The following is a 12,203-nucleotide window of genomic DNA, read 5'->3' as shown; positions in this document are numbered from 1 at the left end:
CTTCATCAACATCCTTTCCTAATGACCATGTCATAAAGTGTCCAGAGGAGGTAAGAGCTACAGAACTGAAAACTTCTAGTATTAGCCTACCTAGAGGCAAACTTTTACTCCAGCCACCTCGTCCTCTGTCCTTGATTCTTGTTCTGTGGCCTCAGAGTAAAATTATCCTTCCAAACAAAGTGAAACTCCATTATTTACATAATAAGTTGGGAACTATATAGTTCGGTGAAAGCATAGAAAACCATGACATGTCTTCCCCATGTGCAATCTGGGCATATGTCCACAAATACACACACCTCAGAAAGATATATACCGAAATACCTCTCTCTTTTGATTTGATTTATTTTGTAAAATGTTTTATCCTATGGATATTGTGCAACTATGTTGTAATCTCAAATATATATATATATATATGTATATATATATGTATATTTAAGTAAGCAGTGGTACACACCTATAACCCCAGCACTCAGGAGGCAGAGACAAGCAGAATTCTGTGAGTCCAAGGCCAGCCTGGTCTACAAAGTGAGTCCAGGACAGCTAAGATTACTCAGAGAAACCCTGTCTTAAAAACAAAAATAAATAAGCAAACAAACAAAAAGCCAATGAGTAAATATCAGCTACATCTGTTACATATAAGTACTATGTCCCTAATTCTCAAAAAGGCTGGTCATGGTTAAAGGCAATTTCTCAGTGTTAAATAACGAAAGTAAATTTCAAGGTACATATAGATTACCTTTAGGGGGTCCTAACTCTCATAGGTCTAACAACCATAACACTTTAGGATATCAGAAAAGCCCTGTGTATGCCAGGTGAGGTAGATTTCCTTTTAAAATAATGCAATGTTTCATTTTCCTGTGATTTTGGAGTCAAAACAGACCTTACATGTTTTGAAGTAACAGAAGAATCCTATAATGAGTGATTATCTGACCTGGGTACAACCATATCATCAGGATTATTCGTTCTACGAGAGAAGAAGAAAGGTGCATATTAAGGAGCTAATACAGCAGCCTGAGACTGCTATCCTTAGAAGGGCATGCTCCTAAAGTTGGCTGACATCTTGAGAAACTTGGCTCTTGCAATACTCCAAGTCAACAGTTAACTGATTAGAGGAGCACACTGTGCATACACTGTCTGCACAAGCAATGTGGTTTATGCTGAACACCTGCCTTCCTTCTGGGAGCCTGGCATTTTGGTATGAACTAGGCAGAGCATTTATGTAATTAGTCACTAATAAAAATCTGGGGTGCTGAGTTTCTAATAGGCTTCCATGGTAGAAAACATTTTGCATGTGTTGCTGTATTTTCACTGCTGGAGGAAAGTGTACTTTGCATAATCCTTCATAAAGGGAAAGAAGCACACAAAGCCTGTACAGGGAGTTCTCCAGAATCTAGCTGTGTTTTATTTCCCCTAAGATCCAACTTCACTAAGCCAGTACAATAACTTGTATCCAGCAATAAAATGTTATGCTGACTCCTGTGAGTCTAACAAATGGCCAAACCTATGGGTCATTTTGGGGGGGAATCTTTGACATAAGATACTTATTCACCTAGCCACTAACAGCTAAACCCACTATTCAATGAGTATTCCATACCTGAACAGAGCATCCTGAACTTTGGGAATGTAGTTTGGCATAATACCTTAAAAAACTACCATTGTCTGGGCAAAACTCTGAAAGGGTTAGTAAGTATGCAGGAAATATATATTGAGTATATATTAGATGTCAACAATGGTCAGTTCAGAATGATAGTCATGAAAGGCTTAAACTATTACTCATCCTATCCTAACCAGTAAATTCTATATGATTTCATTAGACTTCATGAAAAAAAATTTCATTGGATTGGCTCTTTCCTAAAGGCATTGCACTATGTTGGGAGTGGTACAACTAGAAACAACCTAGATGTCCCTCAACCAAAGAATGGATAAAGAAACTGTGGTACATTCACACAATGGAATACTACTCAGCTATTAAAAACAAGGAAATCTTGAAAATTGCAGGCAAATGGATGGAACTAGAAACAATCATCCTGAGTGAGGTAACCCAGACCCAGAAAGACACGCATAGTATATACTCACTTATACGTGGATACTAACCATATAGTTCAGTCCACAGATTCCCAAAAAGCTAAGTATTATAAGGAAGGCCCCAAAGGGGGATGCTTAAATCTCACTGAGAAGGGGAAATTGAATAGATATTAGGGGTGCATGGGGGTAGGAGACTGGGTAAGGTAAGGGGTAGGGGTGGGAGCAGGAGGTATGAGGGGAGGGGAGGATGGTGGGGGGCAGAGAGGACAAAGGGAGAGAGTACCGGGAGAGACAATTGGATTAGGGTTATCTCTGGGATGGACTAGGAACCTAGGACAATGGAAACTCCCAGGAATCTATCAGGATGCCCCATGGCATCTCAACAGTATAGTTACCTGAATAAGACATGCATACTGACAATGTCAGTTGACATACCAACACATTTGTGGAAAATCTCAAGAGCCCCACCCCTAGATGAACAGCCACAGTCATTTCATGGCTGCTAAGAGAGAGAGAATCAGTCTTCTCTAGGGAGGAGGCCCCTGATAGGTTATGTAATCCCCAGCGGTCACCCTTAAACACATACTCATATGAACAACATTACATACTCTCTCTCTCTCTCTCTCTCTCTCTCTCTCTGTGTGTGTGTGTGTGTGTGTGTGTGTGTGTGTGTGTGTGAGAGAGAGAGAGAGAGAGAGAGAGAGAGAGAGAGAGAGAGAGAGAGAGAGAGAGAGAGCATGCATGCTATAACACACATATTCAGAGGACAACTTGTGGCAGTCAGTCCTCTCCTTCTACCATGACAATAATAATTACAGAGGTCATGAATTTGAGATGGAGTGGAGGGGCATGGAGGGGAAGTGGAAGGGGGTAGAAGTTATCTGAATACAGTAAAGATGTAGGAAATTCTCCAAAATTAAAAAACAAAATCAAAAACTGCTCCAGCGCTATGCCTGGCTGCCTGCTGCTATGCTCCTTGCCATAATAACCATGGGCTAATCCTCTTAAAGTATAAGCTAGATCCCAATTAAATGTTTTGTTTTTTAAAAAATTAAAGATATGAAATTGGAAAAGAACATGTTGGGGAAATATAGGCCAGTTGGGGGGAATGGGAGGAAGATAGGATCATAGTTCATCGTATGCATGCATGAAAATTTCAAAATAAATTTGAAAACAAAAAATTAGTAATGCAGAATAAAAATGCTAAACAAAAATTCAGTTAGACACATGAGACTCAGAATAACCAAAACAATCCTGAAAAAGAAGGAAAGGAATTACGACCTCATAGTTTCTAGTTTCATTTATATTGTAAAACTACAGTAATATAAACAGCCATGCAGACCAACGGAACGAGAAAGAAGCCAGGATAAATTCGTACATATACAATAACTAATCTTTCAGAAGGATGCTAAAAGTGCATCATGTCTTTTCCATAAACCATATTGAGAAAATTGAGTGTCTACGTGCATGAAGCAGGGAATTCATTTAAGCTATTCACAAGAATCAACTGAAGGGCAGCCTAAGCGTCATCATAATGAAACTACATTATTTCCAGAAAAGATTCCTAGATCCTTGGCTTTACACTCATGCTTTGTATAGAACATCAAAAGTATAGGGAATAACAAGAAAACAAATAAGTGGAATTACACCAAACTTAAATGTTCCGAATAAGAAGGCTAATGGGCCTGCAGAGATGGCTCTGTGCATAAAGGAACTTATTGCCAAGCCTGATGACCTGAGTTCCATTCCTGGAACCCACATGGTAGGGGAAGAAAACTGAATCTGTCAAGTTGTGTTCTGACTTCTACATATGTAAGCACACATGTGTAAGCAAATAAATAACTGTAAAAAAGAAATTATCAATAGAATGAAAAAGCAACCTACAGAAAGAGGAAAATATTTGGAAAATATCCATCTGATAAAGCATTAATTCCCAAATAATAAAAGTAACTACAATTACTAAATTATCAAAAAAAAAAAAGCAATTGTTATATTTTAAAATGGCAATGAACTTGAATGGAATCTTTCCCACCCAAAGAAAACATACAAAGGCTGGAGAGATGGCTCTGTGATTAAGCATGTATACTGCTCTTGCAGAGGACCTGAGTTCAGTTTCCACTGTCCACATGTTAAGCATCTCAAACTCCAGATGCAGAGGAGTCAACATCCTCACCTGGCCACATAGCTGCAGTCATGAGCACCATCGCACTCCAAACAGATACGTCTAATTGAAAATAAAAACTAACCATTTAAAAACATGCAAATGACCAATTGGGACACAAAAAGCTTCTCTGTATCACTAGTAATCATGTCAATGCAAATCAAAACCATAATGAGATACCACCTCATACTTGTTAGGATGGCTAGTACAAAAAAAAAAAAAAAAAAAAAAAAACAAGGAAAAAAAGACAAGGAAATCAGCACATCACAGAAATACCTGCATTCTTTCCAGCAACCATGTGCTAATAGCAAAGATAGAGAAATAATGCAATTGTCTATGACAGGTAAATATAGAAAATCCTAACCACCTTACATCCTACATCCACACAATGACCAAGAAATGGTTTTCTTAATGTATCTGGCTTAATTACTTAGGATAACATCTTCCAGACTCATCTGTGTTGTACTCAGGCTGGGTTTCCAACTTTTTACAGGTTTTGTCTCCGGAAGAAAGAAGAAGTGGGGAGTTGTTGATCAAAGTACACAAAAATTTTACTTATCCAAAATGAATACCTCCTGGAAATCTAGTAGTTATTTTAAGTAATATTCTATTGCACATTTGAAATTTGCTAAGAAGGGGATTCTCGGTGCTCTTATCACAAAGAAATGGGTTAACACTTGAGATACAGATTTATTCAGTTTGTGGTGGCCATTTCACAATATCATATTCAGGATGAACATCATCAATTCAAAATCCAAATTCTGACGCTTTCTTCAAATAGTGACATTCCACCATTAGGGAAATATTCCAAAATCTGACAAAACTGCATATATAATGGACAATAGACAACTTCATTCATTTCAAGCTTATATAGAATGCTCACCAATATAAAATGCATTCTGGATTATAAAACACCCATTAAAATAAAAAAAGTCCTAGAAATCATGTCAAACATGCTTTAAGATTACAATGGAACTAAGATATCAATAGGACAGGAAGTGACTGGTGCCACATGCCCACAATCTTGGCTGTTCAGCGGGCTTAAGCAGGAGGATCACTTAAGCCCAAGTGCTTATTGCCTGTTTAGGTAGCATAGCATCACGCCATCTCTTAAAATATAACTTTTTAAGGTACAGTGGACTGTAAAAATCCCAAATATGTGGAGATTAAATAATAGCCTTATCAAAGAAGTCACAAGTTAGTTAATTTTTTGAAACATATCTCATCAAAAACTGTGAGATTCAGAAAACCAATACTGAATGCATATAAGAGAATATTAAACAAATATAAAATTAACAATGAAAACCTACAAAAAGTAAGGCAAATTAAATCCCAACCAAGTGAAAGAAAATACATAATAAATACTAGCACAGAAGTCAGTGAAACTGAAAGCAAGAATTGAAGTTTTAATGAAACCATAAGCCACTTTAACACAATAATTAAGAACACAAATTGATACTACTGAAATGTAAAAGAAGATTACCTCTATTGACCTAATAGACATTAAAGGGTTAATAAAGAACTATATGGTCACAATTTTGAGAACACAGATAATATGGCTTATGTCCTAGCTACTTTTCCTTTTGCTTGATGAAGTGCCCTGATGAATGCAGCTTAACGGAGAGTTTATTTTTGGCTCACCACTTGAGGGGACTGTCCATTACGGTGGGGAAGGCATGGTGACAGAAGCTTAAGGTGGCTGTTGGCATAGCACTTGCAGTAATGAAGAAGAGATCCATGAATGCTTCTGATCAGCTGTCTTCCTCTTTTTATTCCAGTGTCCCACCCAGTTCCTGGAATGGTGCTTCATGGTAGGTGGATTTTCTCATCTCAATGAGCCTAATCACAATAATGCCTCCCAGGTGTGGCCGGAAGTGTGCCTTCTAGGTAACTCTAGGTCCTGCCAGGTTGATAATCAGCAATTAAATGGACAAAGTTCTTGAAGGGTACAACTTGCCAAAATTCTCACAAGAGATACAGTTTAAACAGATCCATATTAATTTTAAAAATTCAATAAAATTTCATGACCTTCAAAAAAGCATCACTGGGATCAGGTGAGTTAACTGCTAAATTCTACGAAATATTTAAGGATGTCAGGTATTAATTCTCTATGATCTCTTTGGAGTACAGAGGTAACCACTCCTTTCATTCCATGAAGCTACCAGCAACATAATACTGAAATCAGCAAAGGACATTGTGAGAGAGAAGAAAATTATAGACTAATGTCTCTCCTAAACCTAGATATGAAACTCCCCTTACAAACTATTACCACATGAACTTGATAATATATAAAAATAATTATACACCTCAATAGCATGAGACATTCTGATACGTAAGGTTGAGAAACATTTGACTATCAACTGAATTAATCCAACACATTAATAGGCTGAGGGAAAATTGCATGATCATATCAACAGATGCAGAAAATGCATTTGATAAAAATTCAATACCCATTCATTATGGAAAAAAGACAAAAAGTAGGAATAGAGAACTTCCTTAATTTGATAAGAATATCTACTACAAAATCTATATATAACATATAATGAATTAAAAATTTCCCACTAAGATCAATAATAAATACAAAAGAAATCAAAATACTGTATACTAATTGAGAATGATGTAAAGAATTGTCCTTGTTCAAATATAATACAATTAACTACATAGAAAATCGGAAAGCATCAGCAAAAATTAGAATGAGCAATTATTGCAAAGCTAAAGGACTCAAGGTTAATATATAAAAGTCAAGCTGAAAATACAATACTGCTTATGTTAGTGTTTCCCCAAGTGAAAAGTTTAAGAATGAATCTAACAAAATGTTTAATGCTCTACAGGAAGAAACCACAAAACTAATGAAAAAGGCAAATTAGAACTAAATAAATGGGGAGGTATCATCATGTTCATATAAAGACTGACTGCCATTAAGATGCCACTTCTTACCAATGAAGTCTATACATTCAATGTGTTCCTAATCAAAATTGCAGCCAGTTATTGATAGGCATAAGAAGCAGTTATTTAGTTTATGGAGACAGACTAGCCAATACAACACTGAAGGAGAAGTGCTTTGGAAGAATGACACTATCTAGCAGCAAAGACTTTCTAAGAAGTTACAGTCATCAAGACAGGGTGCTATTGGTCAAAAAAGAGACAGACAACTGAACTGAACAGAAGACCCAAACATAGGCTCACATAAATGTTGTCAACTGATCTTAGACCAAGGAGTAAATACACAACAATGGAGAAAAGATTTTCTTTTTAACAAATGGAGCTAGAACAACAGGACACCAATATGCATAAAAATGATTCTCGACATAAATCCTAGACTTCATAAAACATCAATGTTTACTGCAGCACTAGTCATGATAGCTAAGTTATGAAGCCAATCTCAGCATCTGTAAACAGAGGAAAAGATAAAGTATGGTATACATACACAATGGTTTGTTTGTTTGTTTGTTTGTTTGAGACACGGTTTCTCTGTGTAGCCCTGGCTGTTCTGGACTCACTTTGTAGACCAGGCTGGCCTTGAACTCACAGAGATCAGCCTGCCTCTGCCCCTCATGTGCTGGGATTAAAGGTGTGTGCCATCACACCCGGCTCCAGAATGGAATTTTAATCAAGTATAAAGAAGAATAAAGTTTTGCCATTTTCAAGAAAATGGATGTCATTAGAGATACTAAAATTAAGCGAATTTAGTCAGTCTCAAAAAGACAAATACCGTGGTTTTTTCTCATTTGTAAATCTTAAATCCACAAAGATGCATAAAATCATGTCATACATATGTCATGCAAATAGAAGCAGAGCTATCTAATGGGATGAAGGAAACAATGAAAGGAATGAAGGGCAGTAAAGGGCAGAGTACAGGGCAGTGAGGAAAAATATGTGAAAGTTATATTATATACTTATATGAAAATGTCCTTACTAAACCCTCCAAATAAATAAGAAAATAAATATACTAGGTAACTCAATAAGAAGATTCATAAATGAAGATGCCATAGTGGTTCGAACCAACATACACATTAAAAAAGAACTGAAGAAAGAAAGCCAAACAATGCTTCCAAAATATCATAACTTCTCAACTACTGAGTTCAAAGATACAAAAACTGGTAAAATGCTGGGTGAAGACGTCAAAAGTTTACTAGTAAAATTGATCACTGATTTCATTGAAGATACACATATGTACATGACTTCAATCTAAGACCTGGGACAGAAAGTCAGCAACAGAGCAAAAACAGTAAAAAAAATCAGAATTATACATAATAAATCCTGTAATATAGAAGAAAAATTAAGCAAACAAAAAGGTTTTCAGGAGAAAAAAAGAAAAAAGAAAGGTTAAAAGTGAAAACCTCAATGAATCAAATTTAAGCCAAAATAAAAAGCATCACTAAGATTGAACAAACTGAAGAAAGTCAAAAATAGAGAACAAAATCATCAAAATGCTACATTTAACTTTAGACAACCAAGAAACCAGACAAAATAACTCATAGGACACAGGAATGGCCAAAGATAAAAAAACTAAAGGCACAGAAATTATAGCAGTTCCAAAGTTTAGAGAAAAACGGAAAACCAAAAATAATAGGCATTTGGAAACTCAAATATACATAATAGTGACAAATATTTCCTCAAGATATCATAGTTATGATGTCAAAAGTACAAAGGGAAAAATAATATTAATAGCTTTAGTGGGGAAAATGCCAATTCACCTACAAAGACAAACATAAGAATGGCACCCAATCTTTCATCAGCAACTCTGAAATCTTGAAAAACATGGAATGATATATTTTGAGTCCTGAAAGTACATAACTGATCATTGAGATTGGTATATGCAATGCGGGAGGGAGATGACTCAGAACATAGTATAATGACATACATGTTTTTAAAAAGCTATAACAAAACTTTTTACTTATTTTGTATACTAACTTGAAATGAAGACACAGCCTACAGAATGGGAGAGAAATCTTTGCTACACATGTGACAGGAGTAATAATCTAGAATATATGAGAAGTTCAAACTGGGCAGTGGTGGCACAGGTCTTTAATCCCAGCACCCGGGAGTAGAGGCAGAGCTCTGAGTTTGAAGCCAGGTTGGTCTATAGAGTGAATTCCAGGACAGTCAGAGCTGTTACACAGAGAAACCTTGTCTTGTAAGACTAATAATAATAATAATAATAATAATAATAATAATAATAATAATACAGTAATTAAAAGAATAATTACATAGTATGACAAGTAGTTGAAAGAAAAAAGCCTTTGACATTTAAAAATATTTGAATGTTTACAATAATGAATTCAGAATTTTTAAAGGTGAATAAATATCTATATTAGAAAAATAATTACTGCAATTTTTTCAACACATGTACATTGCTGAATACATTTTGTTACTAACACAGTTGATGAATTAATAAAACACCAGTCTCCCATATTTCTCTCTGTCTAACTTATTTTTAGTGTTGTTTATGTTATTTAAAATTCAACCGTGCTAAATAATGATTGGCCATGGACATAAACATTATAAACACCAAATAAAATCAGTAGTCATAAAACCATGCCTATTTACTTCCTCTTTTCCTGAGCATAAGTTATTACAAATGGCCAATAAATATAAAAAGAACAATACTTCTCATACTATTCTATAAAATAGGAAAGGAGGTAACATTACCAAATTCATTTTGTGAAGCTGGTATTACTTTAGCACCAAAAACCAAAGAAACACATCAAAAGGATCCCAAAACAACCATTACTCTTGGTTGCCCAACAGAACTACACTGTAAGATCCTATTTCTGAAGAGGCCTATGGATACCGGACACACTTTGGATACAGGATGGAACCTAGCTGAAAGCTTCCTCCATACTGACTAGCATCCATAGTGCTGGATAGTGTTCTGCAGGTTGCTGTGGAGGAGAAAGGTTATCAACAGTCTTACCCAGCTATGTATCCTATGTGTCACAATACTGACCAGCCAGGCAAAATATTCCCACAGATGCAATAGTGGCATTAGTGTTCTGGTGATAATCAATCTTTCTGATTGTATCGAGGGAAAATACACATTTGATACTATAAACCTGGTCAAAAGTCTATAGATAGGGAGGTCCGGGCTGGAGAGATGGCTCAGTGGTTAAGGGTACCAGCTGTTCTTCCAGAGGTCAGGAGTTCAGTTCCCAGCAACCACATGGTGGCTCGCAACCATCTGTAATGTGATCTGATGCTCTTTTCTGGCATGCAGGTGTACATGCAGGCAGAACACTGTATACATAAAAAAAATAAAAGATAGGGAAGTCATAGGCTGTAGGGAGGAATCTACTACTAAATATTTCGTTAAATGATGTGCAGTCAAACTAACTTCTAAATATTTATATTTATGCCTATAGACTAGTGTTTCTCTCAGCCTTAGTCAGAAAAGCCTTTAAAAAAAATAGTGTACAAGCCAGGCATGGTGACACATGCCTTTAATCCCAGCACTCAGGAGGCAGAGGCAGGCATATCTCTGTGAGTTCGAGGCCAGCCTGGTCTACAGACTGAATTCCAGGACAGCCAAGGCTACACAGAGAAACCCATCTCAAAAAAAGAAAAAAAAAACCCAAAAAACAACAAAACAAAAACAAAAAATGAAAAAGAAAAAAGAGTGTACAATAGTTAAAGCAGAAATTCATAATTTGTCCAAATGTTGACAGTAATCAAGAGGATGTCTATACCATCCCCTCCAAGGCCCAGGAAACATTGTAGTAGAGGAGCTGGGAAGACTGTGCAAGCCAGAGAAACTTGGTCTTCTGGATAGCTATTGCAATCATGAGCACACAGCAGTGCGGAGCACACAGCAGTGCGGAGCACACAGCAGTGCGGAGCACACAGCAGTGCGGAGCACATGTAAGAGACTTGTGTGTACACATATGCTGAGCATGTGAAAGTGGGAGAGAGACTAGCTGGAAAGAAGGAGATTAGTAGATGTTGAGGGAATAAGAGAGAGTAGTGATGATGAGTATGATCACAATAAGAAAGTTCAAAATGTTCAACATCTCTAGCCATTAGGAGAGTGCACATTAAAACTACAAGAAGATGCTCCCCTACTTGACTCAGAATGCCTACCACAAAAAAGGCTCTGGTGAGAACATGTATAAAAGGAAACACTGATAAAAGGAAACACTCTTGTTCGCAGGAATGTAGATTGGTCTAGTCCTTACACAACTCTATACTGAGGTCCCTCAAAAACTGAAAACAGAACCCCTTCCCACGTGACCCAACTATATCCATCCAGGGTAGACAACCAAGGACTCTAAGGAAGCAGCTATACAACTTCTGCACATCCACGTGTATTACAGCACTGTTCACTATAGGGAAGTTAGGGGATCGAGGTTGAGAAGATGGCTCACCCAGGAAAGCACTTAGCTCACAACTCTGTGGGTCTGACTTCAGATCCTCAGAACACTTAAAATCCAGGTTCGGAGATCCCAGAGATGGCAAGATGGGAGGTGAAGACAGCCTTGTAACTCACTTTCCATCTAGCCTAGCCTACTCATGAAGTTCCAGGCCAATGAAAGGTGCCTGAGGAATGACACCTGAGGCTGTCCTTCAGTGTCCACACGTATGCATACAAATGTGCATGTGTGCATCCACATACAGATAAGAACACATATGGGCTCAGCCTAGGTGTCAAATGACAGCTTAACGAATAAAGAAAATGTGGTATATAGATACAGATGGCGTTTTCTGCAGTCCTGAAGAAGAAAGAAGTAATTCCATTTGACAAAAACTGATGGCACTGGAGATCATTGTATTAAGAGAAACCAAATCATATGCACAAGATAATGCCACATGGTCTTCTTTATTAGTCGATCATAGAAATCTCTGTAGGTGTATAACCCCCATACACACACATTCATATATATGAGACAGTAAACTAGCAGAGGGAGAAAGGGTAGTTAAAGTGAGGAAGTCTTAGGAAGTTAATATAGCTGAAGTACATTATGTGCTTGAAAGCAATGGCCTTCATGAAATATAACAGTATGTCCAATAGTACATGTCAATG

The sequence above is a fragment of the Acomys russatus genome, chromosome X, assembly GCF_903995435.1.
Source record: "Acomys russatus chromosome X, mAcoRus1.1, whole genome shotgun sequence".
NCBI lineage: Eukaryota > Metazoa > Chordata > Mammalia > Rodentia > Muridae > Acomys > Acomys russatus.
Note: the sequence above shows the minus strand (reverse complement) of the source record.